The sequence below is a fragment of the Pseudochaenichthys georgianus genome, chromosome 3 (genome assembly GCF_902827115.2).
Source record: "Pseudochaenichthys georgianus chromosome 3, fPseGeo1.2, whole genome shotgun sequence".
NCBI classification, from domain to species: domain Eukaryota; kingdom Metazoa; phylum Chordata; class Actinopteri; order Perciformes; family Channichthyidae; genus Pseudochaenichthys; species Pseudochaenichthys georgianus.
This window is the reverse complement of record NC_047505.1, coordinates 45,731,470-45,746,819: the sequence shown is the minus strand read 5'-3', so window position 1 is coordinate 45,746,819 and position 15,350 is coordinate 45,731,470.

Sequence of the window (15,350 nt, the reverse complement as noted above, 5' to 3'; positions counted from 1 at the left end):
CTCCACTCTGCCCATTCACTTTCAATGGGGTGACGTCACGTAGCCGCGCTTTTTCGCCGAACTGAATTGTGGGTAGCAGAGCGAGGCGTCTCAGGCGTCTCAGGCAACCAGAAGTTGAACAATGTTCAACTTCTGGTCGAACATTGAACATTGTTCAACTTCTGGTCGCCTGAGACGCCGGAGTAGCCAGCGCCAGCCAATCAAATCCCGTTTCCCAAAATCTGACAGCTGAAGCCGTAGCCAATCAAACCGCGTCTAAGCTAGGAGAGATATCCCGCCGTTCATTTCTATATTTCAAAAAAAGTCGGAGGAGAAACTAACTATCGCCGTAGCAAATCACCCGGTTTTGTATGACCAGACCCTCTTCACCTACCGGGATACAAACCGGAGGAACCAGGCATGGAGGGAGGTGGCAGAGACAGTGGGGGAAACTGGTAGGTTTTCGCCTGTTTGGGGAGTTTATATATATATTGCTCGCATAAAATCCCCGGGGGTTTTTGCTTTGTATGTCGGGGGCGGGAGATTCATGTGATTGGTTGTTGGTCGTGTTGCTTGAATAAAATCCCCAAGCTCCAGACACGCCCAGCTCCAAGCTATTTTTGGAGCTGTAGTGTGGACGCTCCGTAAGTGTTAGACATTAGAGTTGACTATTCTTGTCTGTCACATACTCTTCTTGTCTGTCAGATAAGTGGCGCAACTGAAGCGGTATTGCTCTAAAGGGAAATTATTTTGACCGAAGATATTTAGATTAGCCGGCTAACGGATGCGCTCGGCTCCTCTCGGGTCTGCTCGGTCAGCTTCCGGATGAGGAGGCATTCGTTCGACCAATTTACAGTAGTTAACATTACAAACATTTTTACCTGAAGTGTGTGTTTTGTTCCGCTCACCGCTGCATGTGGTTATGCAGAGCTGCGTGTCGAGTCTCGACTCGTCAGCAGCAGCTGATCTCTCTCTCCCGTCAGATTAGACTTCACTCGCGTTTATGTCCATATCGATCAGATCCAGCTAGTTCTAGCTAATGATATGACTACCTGCTTATTAAAAGACAACTACACAATAAGTGTCGCTATGCAACTGGATGAGGCCACAAAGTATAGCGCAGCATTATGCATTTGTTTACATGCCCACCGGAACCCCGAGGCATTACCAACAGATCAACGCACAATCAACCCATACAGGACATCTCTTTCTCCACATTAAGTGTTAGACATTAGAGTTGACTATTCTTGTCTGTCACATACTCTTCTTGTCTGTCACATAAGTGGCGCAACTGAAGCGGTATTGCTCTAAAGGGAAATTATTTTGACCGAAGATATTTAGATTAGCCGGCTAACGGATGCGCTCGGCTCCTCTCGGGTCTGCTTGGTCAGCTTCCGGATGAGGAGGCATTCGTTCGACCAATTTACAGTAGTTAACATTACAAACATTTTTAACAGGGGCCATAATAGTGTAAATAATGTTTGTTATGGCAGTTACAACTGAATGTAATGTTTTCTACTTTGGAAAGTGTTTTGACCAACAACCAGGGTTGGGAGGGTTACTTTGTAAATGTAATCAGTTACTGATTACTGATTACATGGCTCTGAAAGTAATCCGAATACAGTTACAGTTACGTGTCTTAAAAAAGTAACGTAATCAGATTTATTTTAGATTACTTTCTTTTTCCATCACAGATGGGTATGTTTTGGTGAACAGGAGACACAAAAAAGCAAAAGGAAACTGAACGTGTTTTTACTGTTTTAATGGCTTATCAAGAGCACAACTGAAACATAACATCTGAAACGATGTAACAACATAATACACTTGTTGGGGATGCAGCTTGGGATGTGAGGAGTGAGGGACACGGCTTAGAACGGGCGTGTCGCCTTCTGTCCTGCCAGTGTTGGCAGGACATGAATTAAAATGTCGAACTCGGACTTCATGTTAAGGACATTTCGGCCAGGGGTGTAGCGCTATAGTTTAAGCACCGGATTGGCAAAAAAGGAGAGTGTGTGCACCAGTCTGCCTTGATCTATGAATTCATGTCCGTGACACTCACAGTATCTGCTGCCCACAGCTGTTTTATAGAAGGAACACCTCCTTCACTTCATGAAATCTCTGCAGCGGGAGGGTTAACTCAGCCTCTGAGAAGACGAGTGCGCCGCACAGTGCCTTTCACGCACCGCCTTCACTGTGTATACCTTCAGAAATAATCATTAGTAAGGCTAAAGACTAAAGAGCGACCGCAGGCTGATGTGTTTTAACCACACACACCTATATATGCACACAGGCGATTTAAACGCAGACTTTTGTTCCTCCATGTTTCGTTGTTATTGTTTCACTGAGCGAGCGGACCCGCGATTTTTTTTCAAACGCTTTTTTGGTCCATCTGCGGCGGTAATAGGTGTTGTGGGCTGTGATGATTCGGCTATAACTACTTGAATATTAAATGTTGAGAGGAAATCTTTCCACCAATAATTCCAATAAGTAATCCAAAATGTATTCACTTCAGGTTTACGAAAGTAACTGTAATCAGATTACTCGTTTTTCAAATGTAACGCGAGCTGAATACAGTTACTTGATTTTTGTATTCTGATTACGTAACGCCGTTACATGTATTCCGTTACAACCGAACCCTGCCAACAACTTAAGTATTTCTATAGCTATGCAGGGCATGCAAGCGAGCAAACACAAACAAGAACAAACAAACAAGTGAAATGAAGAATAAAATTGAAATTGTACAATATAATATTGTGGTGTTCATCTTATAATTCAGTCTAGAGAATGCACCAGACAGCATCTAAGACCTGCACAAATCTAAATTTTCTAGGAGTACGGAGGCCCCCCAAACCCTTCGTGCCATTTCGTCCGCTTGCATTTTTCAGGGCAATCTCTATTGGGCTCAGGGCCATCTGTAAATTAGCTTAGATGGCCCACAGGGCCATCTCCCAAAATCCTTAATGTCATGCACTTGGACTGTAGACCACTTGGAGTAAAATCATGTGAAAATTGCTTCTCACTGTTCTCAGGTCAAATATGTATATTTGATTAAAAATGCAATTAATTTCGATTAATTAATTACAAAGCCTCTAATTAATTAGATACATTTTTTTAATCGAGTCCGGCTCTAATTATAACACACCATATTGATAAATACTTTTACGATGCTCTCTTATTACATATACATGGTAGCATACATCAATGCTTAAAACCTGCATTTTTACTTCACCATAATGTGTCATTGCACTATATTGAAATAGGAAGATGTGTTGATGATGTCAACTGTTCACCTCCTCCTGTTGCTATTTACTGTATTGGGTTTCGCTGGTTGAATAACGTAAACAAAATGGGAGCTAAAGACCAAGCAAGACGAAGGAGGAAGTGAGACCCTTCATGACCCCTCCATAACTCAGGCCGCCATCATAAAAACCCTCTAGTCAGATCAAATGTCATGAACATGAAAAACATCCCACTCATTTGCACTTACGGCCCCTACACACGGCGGCGTGCGTTGCCGCTTCAACGCTTCTGCCCATTCACTTTGAATGGGGTGACGTTACGATTCGCCGAACTGCATTGTGGGAGCAAAGCGTAGCTTCTCTCGCGGTGCTCGCTGCAAAAGTAGAGCAATGTTCTACTTTTGCCGCCTCGACGGAGGCGTCAGCCAATCAAATCCCTCGTATGAAAATCTGACAGTACAAGCACTAGCCAATCAAACCGCGTGTATGTTGGGAGAGCCAGACCGCAGTTATTTCCCATATGTCAAAAAATGGAGGAGAAAATGATCGTGGCGGTAGGGAATTACCCGGTACTCTATGACTAGTCCCTCTTTACATACAGGGATACAAACCGGAGGAGCCAGGCATGGGGGGAGGTGGCAGAGACAGTGGGGGAAACTGGTAGGTTGTCGCTTGTTTGGGGAGTTTATATCCAGTGTACTTCGTTTGAATGGACAGCTAGCAAGCATAGACAGTATATTTAGCCAGCATGGATGTAGCATGAATGCTTTGCTTTGTATGTCCGGGGCGGGACATTCATGTGATTGGTTGTTGGTCGTGTTGCTCGCGTTGACTCCCCAAGCTCAAGACACGCCCACCGCCAAGCGGCAACGCACGCCGCCGTGTGTAGGGGCCGTTACACTACCCTACGCTAAACTGTTCTTAACTTTACTGTTTAATGCTATGTATATGTATATATATATATGTATATATATGTGTATATATGTATATATATGTGTATATATATGTATATATGTATATATATATATATCTGTTTCATGTATATCTTCATTTTATGTGAATCTGTCTGAGCCATGTCAGGCACACACACAGAGTACGTCTATTTGCAACATACAACTACATGTTTGCTGATTATGAAAATAGCGTAGGCAGAGAAAAAGTGTATGTCAGCAGAATGTTGGGTCATATTGGGTTGGCATATTGAGGATATTGTTGGGAGGAAAGAGAACAAGTGCAATTTGAGAGGCCTTGTAGGATAGATAGATAGATAGATAGATAGATAGATAGATAGATAGATAGATAGATAGATAGATAGATAGATAGATAGATAGAACTATTTGTGCCACTTCTGTCTGTTAAGCTTTATGAAAACAATATAGTAGGCTAACATGTGTACACACACGTACGCAAACACAATCATTACTGTCTATCAGTCAGTGCAGGGGGGAGAGCGTTCAGCAGGGGGTCAGAGCAGAGGTCAAAGGCATTCAGAGGACCAAACACCACCCTCCTCACACCCCCCTCCCCTGCATCACCCTCGGTCACTCCCAATCAAGCTCCTCACACTCACCTCTCCTCTTCCAATCACTATGATGTGTATGTGTGCGGCACCTAGGCATGCTGAAACACAGCTCATCCCCCTGACGCTCTGCCCCCTGAAGCTACCGTGTTGTGTGGGGGGGCTCGGGCATTACTTCCGACCTTTGACCTGGGGAGAATAGACTCTTCACCAGGCCTGTGCGGTCGCTCACCCTTGACCTCTGAGGTCGTCCAGTCAAAGCCAGCCAATCACGATGGTCTTTGATTCACTCTGCGACCCTCAGCTCGGAGGGAAAGAGGTTGGGCTTACAGGAGTGGGGGTTAGCTGACCGTAAAAACATACCACCCTGCTGTGATGGAGCATATGTTGTAGCGTCTGCCCATCATAGCAGATCTGTAGGGTTTCCGTCACAGCAGCCTGTGTTAACAAGCCTCAACTTGTGTGTGTGTGAGCTGAAAAGTGTCATTCCCATCCTCATGATCTCATAAATGCAACATGACCCCTACATGAAACACACCAGGAACCTACATTCAGGAGGGGATGTATGCTCAGTCCCTACAGCCTCCTGCTGGTCTGGTTAGGTCTCGGGGAATGGAGTTTACTGGAAAGTGATGGAGAATCCTTACGGTCATGACCGTTGGTGTAATCTAATGACCGCTCACTCAGAGCCGGAGGGGGGGGGGGGGAGGAGGTGGTGGAGGCCAAGGGGGTAGTGGACAGGAGGGGAGGCGATGAGGGGGGGGGGGATGTTCAGGAAGGATGGGTGATTGGGTTTGGAGGGAGGGAGGGAGGGTGATCTTGTGTCCTCAGTACTGACCGGCTGGTGTTGACCTCTATTCAATCAAATCAGATAACCAGCTCTCAGTCAAAGGCATTGTCTTGTCGTGTGCCACGGAAAACCTAATATGGCTTCAGATTCATCCTGAACTGGATACACGGAATGTTACATCCATTATTTAACGGGGAGAGTTTCGTAATTCAGATTAACCTTTTTCTCTCCCGTGTTTGAGGAGGTTTGTTCTACTAGACTTCTGTCTTTTTCAGAGTAGATTGATGGTAGGTGAGCCAGGGGGCACTTAATGCTCACCAACACACTATTTGTAAACACAAATACATATGAAATGATCTGTAGGACTTTCTGCGTGTGGTAGAATAGTTTTATTATTTTGTGGTCTTTTTTTATGTGTGTGTAGCTCCCCTTCTGACCTCCAAGGATTTATGGGCTGCAAGTGTGAGAGCTTTGACACAGAGATATATCTGCAGGACCCGTTGTGTTAATGCAGTGTGTGTTTGTGTATGTGTATCTGTGTCTCTCAGTCTCTTTTGGTGTGTGTGTGTGTGTGTGTGTGTGTGTGTGTGTGTGTGTGTGTGTGTGTGTGTGTGTGTGTGTGTGTGTGTGTGTGTGTGTGTGTGTGTGTGTGTGTGTGTGTGTGTGTGTGTGTGTGTGTGTGTGTGTGTGTGTGTGTGTGTGTGTGTGTGTGTGTGTGTGTGTGTGTGTGTGTGTGTGTGTGTGTGTGTGTGTGACAGGGACTAATTCCATTAGTGGTCTAGTGCTACGGGAGATGAGCAGGGATTGACAGAGCTGCAGTCGTAATGAATTGGCTCTGGCAGCATCACTCAACCTATAAGTTATCTCTCTCTCCCCCCTCTTCTCTCTCCCTCTCTCCCTCTCTCCCAACAACACTTTCATCCAACTACCTCTCAATAAACACACCCTCGTTAGGGCTTCGCTCACTAATCACCGCTCTTCATTACCGCCGTGTTCGCTTAACTAGACGCCTTCATTACAACTGCTGTGCCTGCAAAACGCCAAGCTACCTGCATTTGCCAGTTCCCCCTCTCTATTAAAGGATTAATTACCTCTGAGTCGACCGCATTTTGTTTAAGGAAACATTATGTACGTTTATTCCCCCATCTCAGTTTGAGCCAAGATGATGCAGATTAGAAACTTTCAAAACTGTGATGTGCTGATACACATCTCAAGCATTTGTCATTTCTAACATAGGCTTACAACGATAAATTCAGATTTTCTTACTTTTGGGCCCCCTTTTTTTTACCTTTACAATCCAGTGCGGACTTTACTAACTGAACAGGCACTTGTGGGATGTATTTTGACAGAGCTTTTGATGCTGAGATGAAGTTCCCCAGCCTATGGCATGATATAATAAATAGGACACCTGTGTAGCCCTCCCCTGTTTACAATACTTATGTTGAACTTTTAACATCTTAGTAAAACATTATCATCTTTCGTGTAGAGAAGTTTGCAGCTGTATTGACATCACCTTCTGCTTCACAATGAAAACAACTTAACTTTTCTTTTATAAATCACAAAGCTACACTTTACCAAAGTGAGGGCATTTGCACCTGCCATAGCTTTTGTGAAACACCTGGATCGTTACCATGTTGGTGGATCCAGTATTCAGTGTCTGACCTAACAAAAACTGATATTTCTGACATAAAGAAGTGCATGGTACAGTTTGAAGTGGATTGGCGGCTGGACGTCCAATAGAAAAACAGAGTGGTCGAGGACCTGACGCCTCTGGGCAACATCACTGACCTTTTGGTGGAGAAAGCCCCTGCTTCTGTAGTGGGGGAACCCCACTGGTCGCAGAGCCATCCAACCCAGTGATAAAGGAAACCAAAGTGGCGGGGGGCTCTGAAAGGGCACACAATGTCGATCCAGGAGGAGGAGTGGTCTTTTGGTCCCCCACCAGCACACTGAAGATGAACACACTTGGGGTCTGTAGGTCTTTATCTGAGCGTCTTGAATCGTTGGCCTTTGTGTGCATTGTGTGATGGCTGAATGTGATCCGATGTCACAATCGGGTCTGAATGAACTTCACGCCTGACGACAAATGATGCAGATGGGACCTTTCTTTCAGGGAAATTGTTTGAGCCTTTTTAGGAGCTTTTCAAGCGTGCCATATGACATGCGGCATATTTAGTGATGTTAAGGTGCTCAGCCGGTTTGTGAACAGATGAAGGGATCATTTGTGTAATCACCATGTCGACCACTCCAGCACACAGTGTCAATTCAAACATAAGGAACTTGTTGAAGCTTTACCACATCTTCAAGTGCCAAATGTACACATGTTTGAGAGCAAATTCAGAGTCCAGTGGTAGCATTGGGGCCGTTGAATTCGGTCAATGATTGACAAAACTATTTCAGCCCAGTGTCTCTTCAGTATCCTGAAAAGTTTGATAATATCTACGAACTTCAGCTCTCAAGGAACTAAAGCTGTTCAAATTCCACGATGTCTCATTTGCTTAAACCTTAAACCATTGCCATCAATGGGACTACGGTGGAGAGAGTCAGCAGCTTCAGGTTCCTTGGGGTCCACATCACTGAGGACCTGACATGGACTCTTCACACCATCACCAAAAAAGCTTGACAGCGGCTCTTCTTCCTCCGCAGGCTGAGGAGGTTCAACATGGACTCCAGGATACTCTGCTACTTCTACAGGTGCACCATAGAGAGTATCCTGACTGGCTGCATCACGGCCTCAGCTGCCCCGCCCTCAACAGTAAGGCTTTACAGAGGGTGGTGAAAACTGCACAGAACATCACCAGGATGGAGCTGCCATCCATGGAGGACCTTTACTCCCAGCGGCTCAGGAAGAAATCCCTCCGGATTATAAAAGACCCCCATCACCCCAGCCACAAACTGTTCAGTCTGCTGCCGTCTGGCAGGCGTTACCGCAGCATCCGGACTAAAACCACCAAACTCAGAGACAGCTTCATCCCACAAGTAATAAGACTGTTTTCATAACAATAACAATTTCATAACATTCATCTGCTACTTAGTAATTATTTATCTATTATCTAATATATCATTCCAATAACTTGTATATAGACTCGTATAGCACTATTCCACTTCTTCTTTTTTTTCTCACTTTTTTTCTTTTGTATTACTTTTAATATAATATAATTTAATATTGCTTTAATATTGTCTGCTTATTATTGTGTTGCATTGTTGGAGAAGCCTGTGACCTAAGATTTTCAACGACATAATTACTCTGTAGCCATGTTAGTTTGACAATAAAGAACCTTGAACCTCTGTCCCCTGATAGTTATTTGAAAAAGGGTTTATAGGAGTTGCGTGTGTGTAGGCCATTTCAGCAACAATTCAACTATGATATAAGGCCATGACTTCTGCACCATCAGTACAACACGTTTATCAATGTAGACATTTTGGAAGAGACTGTTACACTAATAATAAATAAGATGAGACATTGCCTTCATATGTTTGAATCAAATGGTTGTTTCCTCCTCTTTGTGTCGGTGCTTTGTACTGTATCTGTCATATGTTACTTCCTGAAGGTAGCCATTCTTCTGATCTTGTCATTTGCTCTTTTATAAGGACATTGATTCTGTAGGTCAGGTCTGCTGACCAGTTCCTTCCCCCCCCCCCCCCCCCATCAGAGACTCTTTCATGTTCCCAGCAGCAACCTGACACCTGCTCAGGGCCCCAGCAGTCAGCGTCCATAATCCATACATCACAGGCATACACACACACCAGAAACAAGCATCCTCTCGCATGCACATATATGGCCATCCACTGCAAACACACCTTTAACATACAAACATACATCTTGTGCAGACATTGCACTAATATTGACACTTGGCTGGATATCAATATTCTGGGACAAATTGATTGGCCATGTTGTTGTGGTGTACGAAGTGTTTCATCACACTCATAGCAATTTTCTTTACACCTATATTTGCTAGCAACAGGACATGTCGCTTCAAAAAAAGACAAATTCACAGTCAATCACCTCCTGGCAATGTGCCAGGAGGTGAGGTGAGGAGGAGTGAGTGGGCCTCTACAAGATGTGTCCTGCCTCTCACCCAATGCATGCTGGGATTGACCTAAACTGCCATGAAACCTGACTAGGACATGAAGTTACTACTACTGATGCTTTCACTTTTAAAAAAACTTTAGGGGTTGTCCATATTTTACATACCTATTCTAACATGAAATTGCTTTTACAGTTATCTTAGTAATATAAAACTTCTTGATTTATTCTGGAATATGTTTTATATCATAATCAATCAATGTTTATTTATACACTGAACAAAAATATAAACGCAACACTTTTGTTTTTGCTCCCATTTTTTCATTTTCACAAATCGGAAAAAAATCTGTGATAGTGAGCACTTCTCCTTTGCCGAGATAATCCATCCCACCTCACAGGTGTGGCATATCAAGATGCAGGTTAGACAGCATGATTATTGCACAGGTGTGCCTTTGGCTGGCCACAATAAAAGGCCACTCTGAAACATGCATTTTTGCTTTATTGGGGGGGGTCCGAAAACCAGGCAGTTTCTGGTGTGAGGGGTAGGGTTAGGGGTAGGGTTAGGGTAATGTTGTGAATCGAGTGGCCCATGGTGGTGGTGGGGTTATGGTATGGGCGGGCGTATGTTATGGACGACGAACACAGGCCACTCGATTCACAACATTACCCTAACCCTACCCCTCACACCAGATACTGCCTGGTTTTCGGACCCCCCCCAATAAAGCAAAACTGCACGTTTCAGAGTGGCCTTTTATTGTGGCCATCCTAAGGCACACCTGTGCAATAATCATGCTGTCTAATCAGCATCTTGATATGCCACACCTGTGAGGTGGGATGGATTATCTCGGCAAAGGAGAAGTGCTCACTATCACAGATCTTTTCAGATTTGTGAACAATATTTGAGAGAAATGGTTATTTTGTGTATATAGAAAATGTTTTAGATCTTTGAGTTCATCTCATGAAAAATGGGAGCAAAAACAAAAGTGTTTTATATTTTTGTTCAGTGTAGTTACATTTGTCTCAGTGGTCTTCACAGTTTGTACAGAATATCAGTATGACAATACGACACCCTCTGTCCTTAGACCCTCACATCGTACAAGGAAAAACTTCCGAAGAAAACCCACAGTTTAAAGGGAACATGGGAGAAACCTCAGGGAGATCAACAGAGGAGGGATCCCTCTCCCAGGACGGACAGACGTGCAATAGATGCCGTGTCCATCCATCCATCCATCTTCTCCCGCTTATCCGTGGTCGGGTCGCGGGGTAGCAGTTCCAGCAGAGAGCCCCAAACTTCCTTTTCCCTGGCGACATCAACCAGCTCTGACTGGGGGATCCCAAGGCGCTCCCAGGCCAGCGAAGAGATATAATCCCTCCACCTGGTCCTAGGTCTACCCCTTGGTCTCCTCCCAGCTGGACGTGCCTGGAACACCTCCCTAGGGAGGCGCCCAGGTGGCATCCTAACTAGGTGCCTGAACCACCTCAACTGGCTCCTTTCGACGCGAAGGAGGAGCGGCTCAACTCCGAGTCCCTCCCGGATGACCGAACTTCTCACCTTATCCCTAAGGGAGACGCCAGCCACCCTGCGGAGAAAACCCATCTCGGCCACTTGTATCCGCGATCTCGTTCTTTCGGTCACGACCCATCCTTCATGACCATAGGTGAGGGTAGGAACGAAAATGGCCCGGTAGACAGAGAGCTTTGCCTTCTGGCTCAGCTCCCTTTTCGTCACAACGGTGCGGTAAAGCGACTGCAGTACCGCTCCCGCTGTTCCGATTCTCCGTGTTTAAAATCGAAAAGATAGTACATTTGCAACATAGGTAGTCCAAATGTTTGGAAATGCATGTGTGTATAATAAGAAGATGAATCTCCATAGAAACAGTTTGCATCCAGTATATTTTGCTTTACTCATTGAGCGAACCTTATACCCAATAGACTTATCCGAAGAAACTGTATCAACAACGCTTTGTGTTATTAAGGACTTAGTACGCAGCTACATTTCTTGTTGATGACTTGTCCTGCACTCTACAATCACCCTAAAAATGTCTCCATGTTTGTGGGTGAATAAATTGTTAATTCTACAAAAATGTGTGGAATTAGCACCTGCGTTGTCACTGTGACAGATCTTTATAGAAACAACTTTGAGGCTGCAAAGATACAATGTATTGGATTTGTTTACTGGTATAACAATGCACCCAGTATGTAAGAAAAACTAAGAAGAGTCCAGGAAGTGAGAGCAGTGGGAGATAGTGAAGACGACTCCAGGAAGTTGTCTCATTGTGTGCTAATTGTGTCTTTAACTCCACTTTCCGGTGGTGCAGCAGGTGTGGAGCAGGGAGTCTTCATGCTGATGGTCTTCCAGCGGGTCCATATATGAAGTACCTTGTTAAGCTCAGGTGGTCGATAGAGTCAACGGTGTTTGTGTGTCCTCATTAGCTGCAGGATGTCCCTCAGTAGGAGAGGGGAGGTAAGGAGGCCCTCATCGATGATGAGGTTGTGCATGTGTGTGTGAGCATTTGTGTGTGTGAACCATCACATTGATCGATCCCACTCATAATCTCCCATGACCCCCCTAGGCAGCATGAATTACACCGGGGGGCAGTGTCTTCAGCGTGTGGTGTGTTTGTGTTTGCGGGGCTGAGAGAGAAGGGGGTGGGGGGGCTCTATAATTACAGCAGATGGAGATAGTATCTGAGGGAACTGCACACAGGGAAGCTTGAGTGAGGGCAAGTGGATTAAGAGAGAGAAGAGGTGAGAAGAAGGCTGAACAGTGAAGGAGTTCCTCTGCTCGGCTTTATAAAAACAGCAGGACCTCTTGCTCCTCTCAAAAAGATTGATCCAGGAGAAAGCGATGATCCCCTTTTGGACTTTTCATCCCCTAAAATCCACATGAAGTTGTTTTTTATCTCGTTTTCTACAAGCTCACACAAGGATTCACACGTACAGTACATACAACAGCATGCTGGCGATGAGACGGACGGATTTACACTTTTCAATTGATTAAAGCTTGTTTGCCAACGATGTAACAAGAAATGTGATCTTCGAGCAGCAAAAGGCTGTAATGTAAACATGGGTTTTTCAAAGATGGATTTTACAGGACACACAATACAAATCTACAACCATGCTAGCTTTGAGATAAATACAACATTAGAAATCTCATAGATTTCTAATTAGCACTAAACCTCCTTTATCTCATACTAGTCATACTTTGCGGCTTGGGAAGAAGCTTTGGGCTTTACTATAAAAACGCTAGGGGCAGCATTTTGCATGGTATCTTGGTGCGGAAGGTTTGCACGTGGTTATTGTAAGCACATTTCATCACGTGACATATCATTGACTAGGAAACAAAACCACTTGTTTAGGATTTAAAAATAAAGATAATGATTAGAATTAGCTACGGATGTAACTTCATGTTACTCAGTTTATGTAGTATCTTATATTATAAAGTGGCATAACGTTGTCAGTAATCAAAATCTTTACAAACGAGACAACAAATGGGTAAATATTCCTGTGCTTTTTGGATCCATCCGTTACTCCCACACTAAAATGCTGATGCACGGTCGGTATTTGCCGCCCTGGGAGTAAAACCTGGCTGGCTAAACACAAATTAATTTCAGGAGATCTACTGAATACATAGAGAGGGTAACACGCATGTGCATACAAACATTGCTGTCAATCCATTTGAGACATTTCACTTCAAAACACAAACGTGAACACCATGGCGTCATAAGCAGTCAGTCGTATCACAAAATTCAGATCACAAAATGTTACATTACAATATAATCCATCTGATCTGGAACATAATGGTGGATAGACCGACAGACCGATATTTCCATCCATAGCGCCATGCACCTCTACATTCTGCAACTAAGGTACCCTTATTCACGATAGTTTTTCATATCCCTGAAATGAAAAAATACATATTACAGGCCAATACACATTTCGCTAATTTGAGGGTTGAAGTACTGAATCTCCTCTGTCATTAGCTTTTCATGAAAAGCTGCTATGTATGCTTATTATGACGGCAACAATTAGAAAAAACAACTACTTACTTTTGTGTCTATTAATGTGGACTCATATTTATTGCCGACTGCCGAATAAGCAATTCAAATTCCCATTTTAATCAAACACTTTGCATTTGGACCCCAGAGTGATATGCAAGTAGACTGAGTTAATTAAAACGCCAAGCGATTCCCAGTATTACAAGCACACAACATATGAGGAGTGAAAAATACAGATAAAATAGAGGTGCCAGAAATAAGACGCAGGAAAATTGCATTTCCAGCTGTACTTTGGTGTGTTCTTTATGAGACAAGAGCAAGATCACGTCTTCTCCCTCAGTCCTTCAACCCTTCTTGTTCATTTTTTTGGCAGGGAAGAGGTTGGAGTTATATGAAGGTTGTCATATGAGTCGGCTCATACATCAAACAAGATGACCTTAGCCTCGGTGACAGTCAGGACAGGACAGTGTGAGTGCATCAGTGTGTGTGTGTGTGTTGTGTGTGTGTGTGTGTGTGTGTTGTGTGTGTGTGTGTGTGTGTGTGTGTGTGTGTGTGTGTGTGTTGTGTGTGTGTGTGTGTGTGTGTGTGTGTGTGTGGTGTGTGTGTGTGTGTGTGTGTGTGTGTGTGTTGTGTGTGTTGTGTGTGTGTGTGTGTGTGTGGAGAGCATGCGCATACCTCCTGTCTTTCACAGAATCTGGCTTGTTGGTCTCCGTCACATCCAGCTCACCTTCTGTTTTTATCTGTGCCGGCTCATTTTCTGCACAACAACACTGATTATGATAATCAGAACATAAGGAGCGGTTTGCTAAACCAGGAAGCTGTGGGTGCGCCAAGGGATATCCTCAGGTATAGGATTACATCGGCTGAAGATTATTATTGATTCGCTCACGGAGCTGTCAGTCGCTGCTCAGATACCCGGAGCTGAGTGAGTGACAGGGACAGGGCTGGGTGGCCCGCAGCCAACCAGGAGGAACCTCTCGGCAGGATGGGCCGGGAAGATGCAGGGAGATTGAGAGAAGGATAACAGGGAGGGGATAAGGGTAATTGATGATTGTTATAGCAGTGGGAGGAGGAAGAGTAGAAGGAGAGGGAGAGAGGCTGATGCAGAGAAAGGCAGGTGATGAGAGAGATGGACTGTTGGTGTATCGCTCCTGTCTGTGAAACACATTCAGCAGAACAAATACTACTTATTTTAATTAAGGATGAGGAGTTGGAACTAATTCTCACTTCTGTTTAAGATGTAAGACTTTGTTGTAGGGCTTCAGTAATGATCATGTGGAAGATGAGGTCAGGTCAAGAGTTTGGGTTGGACATTTTGATCATTAAGGCAGAGACAGAAGGAGGTCAGGGACGCATGTTGGCAGTGATGTGCCTAGGATGTACAACTGTGGGTCTGTTTTGTGTTTTCATACGCAATGTTTTTATATGACGATTTCTTTTTTTTGCAGTTAGATCAGTTGTGTTATTTCTAAAAGCACTCAATGGCCCTCTCTTCAGAAGGTCGTCTTTTGTAGCGCACAGTTCTTCCTTTTTGCAGCTCAAAGTATTGGCAATGTTATGCCTCATCGAAATCAGGGGCCCCAAGCTTAGCTAATTCTATGTATCTGTGATGCAGTTGCCCACTGAGCCAAAAGACATTTCCACACGCAACAAAAAGCTTTAAATGATGGTTTTAGTTTTAAAGGTTCACAGGTCTGTGCATTACATAAAGATAGCCACAATTGAGCCAAAAGCATTGTCACAGTCATAGTCGATGATTACATTTGTCAGTGTTTGTTGCCACTTCCCATATGGTCTA